The following is an 11,037-nucleotide window of genomic DNA, read 5'->3' on the forward strand; positions in this document are numbered from 1 at the left end:
CACTAAATCCTGTCCAACTCTTTGTGACCGCATGAACTAACTGCAGCACACCAGATTTCCCTTTCCTTCACTATCTCCTGGAGTTTGCTCAAACTCATGTCTATTGAGTCAGTGATGCTATTTATGATTGTGGATTTCATTCTGTCTGCCCTCTGACAGATAAAGATAACAGGTGATGGGTCATGGTGGAATTTCTGTCAAAATGTGGTCCACTGGAGAAGGGAATGGCAAACTACTTCAGTATTCTTGTTTGAGAACCCCATGAACAGTATGAAAAGGCAAAAAGATAATGACACTGAAAGATGAATGCCCCAGGTCAGTAGGTCATATTGGGCATATGCTACTGGAGAAGAGTGGAGGAATAACTCCAGAAAGAATGAAGACATGGAGCCAAAGCACAAGCAATGCCCAGTTGTGAACGTAACTGGTGATGGAAGTAAGTCTGATGCTATAAAGAGCAATATTGCATAGGAAACTGGAGTGTTAGGTCCGTGAATCAAGGTAAATTGGAAGTGTTCAAATAGGAGATGGCAAGAGTCAACATCAACATTTTAGGAATCAGTGAACTAAAATGAATTGGAATGGTTCAAATTTAATTCAGATAACCATTATATCTACTACTGTGGGCAAGAATCCCTTAGAAGAAATAGAGTAACCCTCATAGTCAACAGGAGTCCAAAATGCAGTACTTGGGTGCAATCTCAAAAATGGCAGAATGATCTCTGTTCATTTCCAAGGCCAACCATTCAATATCACAGTAATCCAAGTCTATGCCCCCAACCAATAATGCTGAAGAAGCTGAAGTTGAAAGGTTCTATGAGGACCTACAAGACCTTACAGAACTAATACCCAAAACAATGTCCTTTTCATCAGAGGGGACTGGAATGCAAAAGCAGGAAGTCAAGAGATACCTGGAGTAACTCCAAGGCAAATTTGGCCTTGGAGTACAAAGTGAAGCAGGGCAAAGGCTAACAGAGTTTTGCCAAGAGAACACACTGGTCATAGCAAACACCCTCTTCCAACAACACAAGAGACAACTCTACACATGGATATCACCAGATGGTCAATACCGAAATCAGATTGATTATATTTTTGCAGCTGAAGATGGAGAAGCTCTAGACAGTCAGCAAAAATAAGACTGGGTGCTGACAGTGGCTCAGATCATGAACTCCTTATTGCAAAATTCAGACTTAAACTGAAGAAAGTAGGGAAAACTACTAGACCATTCAGATAGGACCTAAATCAAATCCCTTATGATTATAGGGTGGAAATGATAAATAGATTCAAGGGATTAGATCTGATAGAGTGCCTGAAGAACTATGGATTAAGGTTTGTGACATTGTACAGGAGGCAGTGATCAAGACCATCCCCAGAAAAAGGTATGCAAAAAGGCAAAATGGTTATGTGAGGAGGCCCTATAAATAGCTGAGAAAAGAAGAAAAGGGAAAGGCAAAGGAGAAAAGGAAAGCTATTCCCATTTGAATGCAGAGTTCCAAAGAATAGCAAGGAGAGATGAGAAAACCTTCCTCAGTGATCAATGCAAAGAAATAGAGGAAAACAATGGAATGGAAAAGACTAGAGATCTCTTCAAGAAAATTAGAGATCCCAAGGGAACATTTCATGCAAAGATGGGCACAATAAAGGACAGAGATGGTATGGACCTAACAGAAGCAGAAGATATGAAGAGGTGGCAAGAATACACAGAAGAACTATACAAAAAAGATCTTCATGACCCAGATAACCACCCAGATCACTCACCTAGAGCCAGACATCTTAGAATGCGAAGTCAAGTGGGCCTTAGAAAGCATCACTGCAAACAAAGCTAGTGGACATGATGGAATTCCAGTTGAGCTTTTTCAAATCCTAAATGATGATGCTGTGAAAGTGCTGCACTCAGTATGCCAGCAAATTTGGAGAACTCAGCAGTGGCCACAGGACTAGAAAAGTTCAGTTTTCATTCAAATTCCAAAGAAAGGAAATGCCAAAGAATGTTCAAAGTACCGCACAATTGCATTCATCTCACATGCTAGCAAAGTAGTGCTCAAAATTCTCCAAGCCAGGCTTCAACAGTGTGAACCGTGAACTTCCAGATGTTTAAGCTGGATTTGGAAAAGTCAGAGGAACCAGAGATCAAATTGCCAACATCCATTGGATCATAGAAAAAACATGAGAGTTTCAGAAAAACATCTGCTTCTGCTTTATTGACTGTGCCAAAGTCTTGGACTATATGGATCACAACAAACTGAGGAAAATTCTTCAAGAGATGGGAATACCAGACCACGTTACCTGCCTCCTGAGAGATATGTATGCAGGTCAAGAAGCAATAGTTAGAAGTGGACATGGAACAACAGACTGGTTCCAAAGAGGGAAAGGAGTATGTCAAGGCTGTATATTGTCACCCTGCTTATTTAACTTCTGTGCAGAGTATGTCATGCGAAATGCTGGGCTGGATGAAGCACAAACTGGAACCAAGATTGCTGGTAGAAATAGCAATAATTTCAGATATGCAGATGACACCATCCTCATGGCAGAAAGCGAAGAAGAACTAAAGAGCCTCTTGATGAAAGTGGAAGAGGAGAGTGAAAAAGTTGGCTTAAAACTCAACATTAAAAAAATTAAGATCATGGCATTTACTATCACAGCAAATAGATGGGGAAACAATGGAAACAGTGAGAGATTTTGTTTTCTTGGGCACGAAAATCACTGCAGATGGTGACTGCAGCCATGAAATTAAAAGACGCTTGCTCCTTGGAAGAAAAGCTATGACCAACCTAGACAGCATGTTAAAAAGCAGTGACAAAAGTCCGTCTAGTCAGAACTATGGTTTTTCCAGTAGCTGTGTATAGATGTGAGAGTTGGACCATAAAGAAAGCTGAGCACCGAAGAATTGATGCTTTTGAACTGTGGTGTTGGAGAAGACTCTTGAGAGTCCCTTGGACTGCAAGGAGATGAAATTGATTTCCTAAAGGAAATCAGACCTGAATATTCATTGGAAGGACTGATGCTGAAGCTGAAGCTTGAATCCTTTGGCCACCTGATGGAAAGAACTGACTCATTAGAAAAGACCCTGATGCTGGGAAACATTGAAGGCAGGAGAAGAAGGGGACGACAGAAGATGGGATGGTTGGATGGCATCACCGACTCGATGGCCATGAGTTTGAGTCAACTCCGGGAGTTGGTGATGGACAGGGAAGGCTGGTGTGCTGCAGTCCATGGGGTTGCAGATTTAGACATGACTGAGCGATGGAACTGAACTGAGCCTGGCTTTGCCACCAGCCATTCCCCCCATCAGAAAGCAAGAACTGTAAATCCCACACCCTTCAGGAGGAGAACCACAATCACAGAAAGCTAACCCAAATGATCACATGGATCACAGCTTTGTGTAACTCAAGGAAGCTAGGAGCCTTGCCACGCAGGACCACCCAAGACGGATGGGTCATCTTGGAGAGTTCTAACAGTATATGGGCCACTGGAGAAGGGAATGTAAACCACTTTAGTATTCTTGCTTCAAGAACCCCATGAACAGTGTGAAAAGGCCATTTTGGTGAGATGCTCACTTTGCCAGGCCTCCTCCATGTTATTGAACTTTTGTTTGACGTTCTCCTGTTAATCTGGCCCAGGACAATTTAATTTTCAGAGCTGCTGGAAGAACCTGGAGGGGTAGAGGGAGCGGTATTCCTCCCCGATGTCGTGGAGCAGTACTGCTTTCTCCACTGAGCCGTGCTCTGATGGCTGATAGCTCTCTCTTGCTGGACTGGGAGCTCACTGAAGATCCTGGTTCTATCTTTTCCTTGATTCCCTGGTAGAACCCACAGTCCCTGCAATTCCAAAATGAAAAAAGTTAAGACTGAGACTTTTTTTCCCCATTAAGCTTGGTGCCAAGACTCATTTTGCTGCAGAATCTGACCTGATTTGACTGTAGTATTCCAGCCCTCCCAAGGATATAGGCACCTCTGTTGGTCGCTGAGGCTTCTTTTCCATTTTGTGACTTTGGGCTCAATTGCACTGTTCATGCAGAAAAAGAGAAAGACACCCCATTGCTTGCTGTGGGAGAAACTCTCCTTGCTGATATAAAGAAGCTAGAGATGTTGGGACCCACCATGAGATGACTTTCAAGATCACAGGACAGGCTGTCAAAGCTTTGCAGTATTGGTGATGACCAACACCTACTGAAACATGGAGTGGAAACCACTGTGGGCGGGGAGGTGGTGGTGGGGCGGGGTGGGGGGAGTGGGGTGGGTAGTGATGAGGTGGGTGGGTGAGTGGGGATGATAACAGGAATGAGCGGTGTGTTTGGCAGTGAGGACGCCAGCATATGCCAAATGGCGGTTTGCTGCTCATGAAATAGCTTGGATGTCGCAGGAAGAAATGATCTTTAAAGGTGAGCATGAATATTCAGAAGGTTGGCTGTGGAAATTTAGGAGGTGTCTCCATGAAAAACAATCTGAATGTCTGTGGTAGAAAACCTTCCCTTTAGGAACCACTTGAAAATCACATGGATGAATTTGCTAAGATCGTTTCAGGTTAAAACCTGTCTGCACCGGTCTTCAGATCTGACGAGGCAGCTGGGCCCCGTGCTCCATTTCTAGAAGAGCGTTAGAATGGTTGAGGAGGATGCAAGCAGGGTTTCAGGATGAAAGCACTGGTTGTGGATGGAAAAAGCCACAGGTGTGCATGACGAATGTGTGCCCATGCCCTCTTATACAAACAAATACGTACTGGTAACCCAGTGAGTGTTTTTCCATCTGCCTGATAATCCTTTTCAATCAGCAGCATGAATTCACTGAGAGAAGCCAGGCTGGGCGAAAACAAATATTGTCTTATTCCTGCATACCATACCTTCTTGAAAGTCTTTTGAGAAGTAATATTTCTGACATTCACTTTCCCCCAAATTTATGAAAGGAGTTTTGCACTCCATGGAGAATGAATATAGGGACTTCCCTGGGGGTCCAGTGGATAAGACACAGGCTGCTGTGGACCTGGGTTCAATCCCTGGTCGGGAAGCTATTGATAAGATCCCACAAGTTGAGCGCTATGGCAAAAAAAAAAAAAAAAAAAGAGAGTGAATATAGATGTGTTTTTGAGGTAGGGGGTGTGAGTGCTTCCTAAAGTGGACATAAACCAGGCTTCTGGAATTGTCCCCTCCCAAGACTGCCATTTCCACAGCGACTGGTGCTTGGACGGTAGGCTGAGCTCCTTGACATGGATGGACCAGACTGTTCTAATGCAATGCTTGGAACCGACCTGGAGAGGAAGCCTGCCCAGAGGAGGCAAAGGTGATCCGACCTTTATTGTTTACCCCAAAAGGTGATCCACCAGAAGTATAAGTCAGGGACAGGGCCACGGAAGAAAAGCTGGACAGGGAAATGGAGCAGGTCTTATGCCTTCCTTGAGGGATGGAGAAATTGCTGGACTGAATTAAATATAGATGGGGACAAGGAGGGGAGAAGGTGGTGAAGGCTCTGTTGGACACTGGGGAGGCTGCCAGGGACTGTGCGGTCATGAGATGTGACTTGCCAAACACTGATTTTGAGGACATTGATCAGCAAGCAGGTGATTACTAAGACAGAGAGATGGCTTAGTTCTGAGTGGGTTTCTCGAGATATGCTGAGAGGCCCCATCTTTACAGGGCTGCATCGTGGCCTGAGATGACCATCCACCAGTGCCCACCTCCAGCCCAGTGACCGGAGCCATGCAGAGGGTCTGGGCCTCCTCTAGAGCTGTGGCAGCTGGGCCTGGAGATGACCGACTACACATTCATGTCCAGGCCTAGAGCTTCGCTTGAACTGGTGTAAACTTGAAACTGTATCACATTTTCCTTAGGAGTGAGAAGTCCTAGAGAATTTACTGTCTCAAGTTATCTTGGCATCTCAGGAGCCAGTCTATTACTGTATAAATCAGCTGTAAGCAAGCTGCAATACTGTTTATGGGGTATTCATCCCCTTAGAGGGATGGATTTGGCTGCAGAAGTGTTCATGTATTGATGTCGGGGTCCCGCCCCCAGCCCTGATGGAGGTTATATAGTGTATAGTATGTCCTATTGTCATTATTTTTAGCTCCAAATGCTTTGAACTCCAAAGCACAGCTGGCCCAGAGGACTCAGCCTGGAGCTCAGCAGAAGGGTCCCAGGAAATGCTTGTGAGCAAAGGAGGGATTGTTACAGACACTCTGATGGAAGAAACCCAGGCTAGCCCCTGGGGAAGAGAGGGGAGGGGAACAGGGATTAAGCCACTTCAGCCAGCCCTGTATTTGACTGATGCTCTTGTGAATAGAAGATGCTGGAGTAAATGCCTCAAGGAAACTTTTCTCTGTCTATCAAGCTCTGTCCCTGAGGGAAGTGCTGGGGTTGAGGTGTCAGATAAAACAGAGATGCCCATATATCCGGGAAAGATGAAAACTCTAATTCAAAAAGACACATGCACCCCAATGTTCATAGCAGCACTATCTACAACAGCCAAGGCAGGGAAGCAACCTGTGTCCATCAACAGATGATTAGCTTAAGAAGATGCAGAATATATATAGCATATATATGTTTATATATTAATACAATGGGGTACTGCTCAACCATAAAAAAGAATGAAATACTCTCATTTGCAGCATCATGGATGGACCTAGAGATGATCGTACTAAGTGATGTATGTAGACAAAGACAAATATATGCCATCACTTTTGTGGAATCTAGAGACCAGTACAAATGAACTTATTTACAAAACAGAAATAGTCTTGGCCTTCCCTGGCGGTCCAGTGGTTAAGATCTGCCTGCTGATGCAGGGAACACAGGTTTGATCCCTGGTCTGGGAGGATGCCACAAGCCACTGAGCGACTAAGCCTCTGTGCTACAACTACTGAACCTGCATGCTGTAACTGCTGAAGCCTGCACGTCCTAGAGCCCGTGCTCCACAACTAGAGAAGCCACTGCAAGGCCACAACAAAAGGCCACGTATTGCAACCCTAGAGTAACTCCCGCTCACTGTGACTAGAGAAAGCCCACGAGCAGCAACGAAGACCAAGCATAGCCATTAAAAAAAAAAAAAAGAAATAGTTTCACAGGCAGAGAAAACAAACTTGTGGTTACCAAAGGGAAGATGTGGGGTAAATTGGGAATATGGGATTAACAAACTACTATAAATAAAATAGATAAGCAACAAGGATTTACTGTACAGCACAGGGAATTATATTCAATATCTTGTAATACCCTATAATGGAAAAGAATCTGAAGGAAAAAATGGTAACTGAATCACTCTGTTGCATACTTGAAATGATAATGTGATATCGCAAATCAACCATGCTTCAATGAAAAGAACACAGGATGCCCGGCTACATCTGAGTTTCAGATAAAGGATGAATCATTTCTTAGTATAAGTATGTCCCAAGTGTTGCATGGGATTTATACTAACAAAGTGTCTGTCGTGCATCTGAACATCGTCCTGCACTTGTATGTACTAAGTCTGGCGGCTTGTAGACGCCCCTTAGCCCAGCTGGCCGCGGGACTCGTGTGGCGGCCATTTGTGGAACAGCTGATTGTAGGGTCAGGCTCCGCCGGGGTCTGGGCCATGCCAGCTCATGGCCTGTTGCCTCTCAGCTTCAGACACTCCCTTTTCTGCCTGCTCTGGGCTTTGCGGCCAGAGCCGTATGGAGCCTGTTCAATACAGGGCCCCCAAGGGACATGAGAGAAGGGTTTCTCTTCTGGTTTCAGTGTTCAGGCCCCGCAGTGCCCCCGCAGAGGCCATTCTCCTAGGGCCTCATCACGGGGCTGACCTGTCACGTCCCCTGAGCAACTTCTCCCGCTTCCCCCCTTTGTGGCTTGGCAGAGAGTTCTGGGGGAGGGCCCCTCCAGACACCCCAGAGGGCAGGCCTCCACAGCCCCACTAGGGAGGCCTTCGAGACTTCTCTGCCATGCCTGCCCCAGGCTGCCGGCCACACGGGGCCACGCCTTGCCTGCTCCAGCAAGACCAGGGGTGGGGGTCTCCCTTGGGAGCCCCATGTCAGCCTTAGGGCTCCTCCCTGCACCTGCTCCGCCTGTGTTCTGTAGCTCTCTGTACTGGTTACAGCCAATTCTTTGTCACCCCCACGCCCTTTTGTAATTCTTCTAATAAGCCTTCCCCTTAAAATCTCCCTGTGGTTTCTGTCTCCTGCTTGGACCTTGCTGGCGGAAGCATAAGGCGTCTTTAGGCTTGCTTTCATTCTGAACCTAGGCTGCTTTCTCTTTCAGAATGGGAGCTCTGCTTTGATGTTGTTGAGTCGCTGAGTTGTGTCCGACTCTTTGCAAACCCCATGGACTGTAACACGCCAGGCTCCTCTGTCCTCCACTGTCTCCCAGAGTTTGCTCAAATTCTTGTGTATTGAGTCAGTGATGCTATCTAACCATCTGTAAGTTCTCGGTTCATGTAGTGCAGAAGCCTGGCTTGAAAGGTTTTGAGCATAATCTTTTGACCCTAGGGGCTCATCTTCCAGTGTCATATCTTTTTTGCCTTTTCATACTGTTCATAGGGTTCTCAAGGCAAGAATACTGGAGCAGTTTGCCATTGCTCTTCCAGTGGACCACGGTTTGTCAGAACTCTCCACTATGACCCATCTGTATTGGGTGGCCCTGCATGGCATAGCTCATAGCTTCACAAGGCAAGCTCCTTCTCCACAAGGCAGTGATCCATGAAGGGGATCTGTTTTGATAGCTGGCCTGATTCTTTATGATGGAACTAGGACTGAAAATACCAAATGCCACTCAAAGGCCTCTCCAGGGTCCCTTAGATCACTGTCTGCCTCCTGAGAAGTGGAGGTCACATAATGTCATCGTAACCACTGACCAGCCCCTGGCCGAAGGAACATGGGGGAGCCAGGTCTCCCGAGTTTAGAGGGGGAAGCTGGGCCAGCCTGGGGTTGGGGCTGGACATAAAGGGATGCAGAGAACTTGATGCAAGATTCTTCCCCAGGAAGGGGTTTGGGAACTTGGAGTTGGCTGCAATGGGAGCCCAGAGGAACACCATGTTCCACCCGGAGCGTCATTGGAGGCAGCTCTTAAGCACAGGCTCCAGTGGTGGTTTTGTGGGGGCTCAGAGCAGGCAACCCCCAAATGTGCCTCAATGGCATGTTGATTATTTTGAATTAAAGTTGCTCAAGAAATGCCCATTCTGGGACTTCCCTGGTGGTCCAGGGGTTAGGACTTAGCACTTTCACTGCTGAGGGCCCAGGTTCGATCCCTGGTTTGGGAACTAAGATCCTTCAAGCCTCAAGGCGTGGCGAAAAAAAAAAAAAAGACCAGTGGAAGAGGGACACTCTGACTCTTCTCTCTTCTCTTCCTGTGAAAGGTGGACGCCTGCACCTGGGGGCAGAAGGACCCTTATCACCAGAGACAGGTATTTGGGGCTGAGAGGCCTGTGACGTCTTTCATCGACCTCTTGACTTCGTTCATTGACTAAAGCCTGAATTGTTTAGATTCTTCACTAACAGGGCACCCAAACCCAAAATTTTTTGTCCTGTCAATTCCTCCCTAATTTACCTTTTTTTTTTTGTCTTAGGAAAGCTGCCTGCTTTGCCCATTTCTTAGGTTCCATCTATATGAGACTTCCAGGCACATGAATTAAAATTAGTTTCTTTTTCTCCTGCTCATCTGTCTAGTGTCAATTTTACTGTTAGTCCAGCCATGAGAACCCAAAAAGGGCAGAGGGGGGAATTTCCCCTCCCCAACAGTTTCTAGCAGAGGAGAAGACAAACCAGAGTGGTGTAATCAGACCAGGGGACATGGGGCCTCCAAGAGACCTTCTTCTTCTGCCCACCTGAAAGCCTGTCAGCAGCCAGTGCTGTCACCCTGCAGGTCTCTAACGGGAGAGAGGGGCCAGAGGGTTAAGGGCAGTCACTGCCCACCTCCCTCGTCAGCCGGAAGTCTTAAGAAGAGGCCTGGTTCCATCAGTAGAGGAGTCCGGGGGCCCAGGGCCTCTCAGGCTACCCTCAGGGATGGTCCCCAACCTCTCTGGGCTCTCCTGGCATTTCTCCAGGGAGACCCCTGCCTCTCACTCTGGCAGGAGGGGGCCCCGAGACCCAGGGGTCTGGACTTACTCCAGTAGGGTGGAGTTGGGGGAATTTCAGGGCCGCTGGCGATCCTAGGGAGCCTGTGTTGTCCTTCAGCATCTGTCAACATCTCCACTCTGGGGGCTCAGAATCTGTGCTTAGTTGCTCAGTTGTAGCCGACTCTTTGTGACCCCATGGACTGTATGTAGCCCACCGGGCTCCTCTGTCCATGGGATTTCTCAGGCAAAAATACTGGAGCAGGTTGCCCTTTCCTCCTCCGGGGGGATCCTCCCCATCCAGGGATCAAACCCGGGTCTCCTGAATTGCAGGCAGATTCTTTATGCACTGAGCCTTTCTTCTTCTTTTTTCTTAGGCAGCACTGTGCTGCATGCAGGATCCTAGGTACTTGACCTGGGTTGGAACCTGGGCCCCCTGCAATGGGAGCTTGGAGTCTAACCACTGGACCCCTAGGGAAGTCCTCAATCTGTGTTTCTAGGGCAGCCTCTCCTGGGAGTTGCCGGGTCTCCTGCCTTTTGAGGAAGGAAGTGGATGCCTTCCAAACCCCCCCATCCCCTCCTTGGGCCCCCAGGGTAAATTCCCTGTGGATGGAAACTTTAAGACCAGAATAACAGCACAATTAAGAGGAGGCTGGGCCCTGCTCAGACCACATACTTCTCATTCCTGAAGACAGGAGACCTCCCTGTGCAGTGAGGCTCCTTGGAGTTCAAAGGGGAGTGATGTCAAGAGATGCTCTGGCCACATTCCATCTTTACTAGGAGATGCGTATGCACATGTGGAAGGATCCTGAGATATACTGAATATGGACTGTGAGCCAGGGAAATAAAAATGACCGGCCAAAGGAAACCTGGAAGAATACCCCATAAAAGTAGTTCAAACTGCCACTGGGGCGCGACTCAGCTCTCTCTCTCCCTCTGAGTTGTCCGTGTGTCTCTGTACACTCACTGTACTCCTTTTCCTCTTCTGTTAATACTTGACTTGCTTCGCTACTTTCCATCTTTGTGGGAATTCTTT

General features: G+C 47.1%; 1 non-coding gene across 1 annotated transcript; it reads left to right on the forward strand.

Moving 5' to 3' along the window:
• The first annotated feature begins 9,136 nt into the window (after positions 1-9,136).
• TRNAE-UUC lies at positions 9,137-9,209 on the forward strand. Its single transcript has one exon. It is a non-coding gene; the product is annotated as a tRNA-Glu (tRNA).
• The last annotated feature ends 1,828 nt before the right edge of the window (positions 9,210-11,037 follow it).

This window comes from Cervus canadensis, chromosome 7 (genome assembly GCF_019320065.1).
Source record: "Cervus canadensis isolate Bull #8, Minnesota chromosome 7, ASM1932006v1, whole genome shotgun sequence".
NCBI classification, from domain to species: Eukaryota; Metazoa; Chordata; class Mammalia; order Artiodactyla; family Cervidae; genus Cervus; species Cervus canadensis.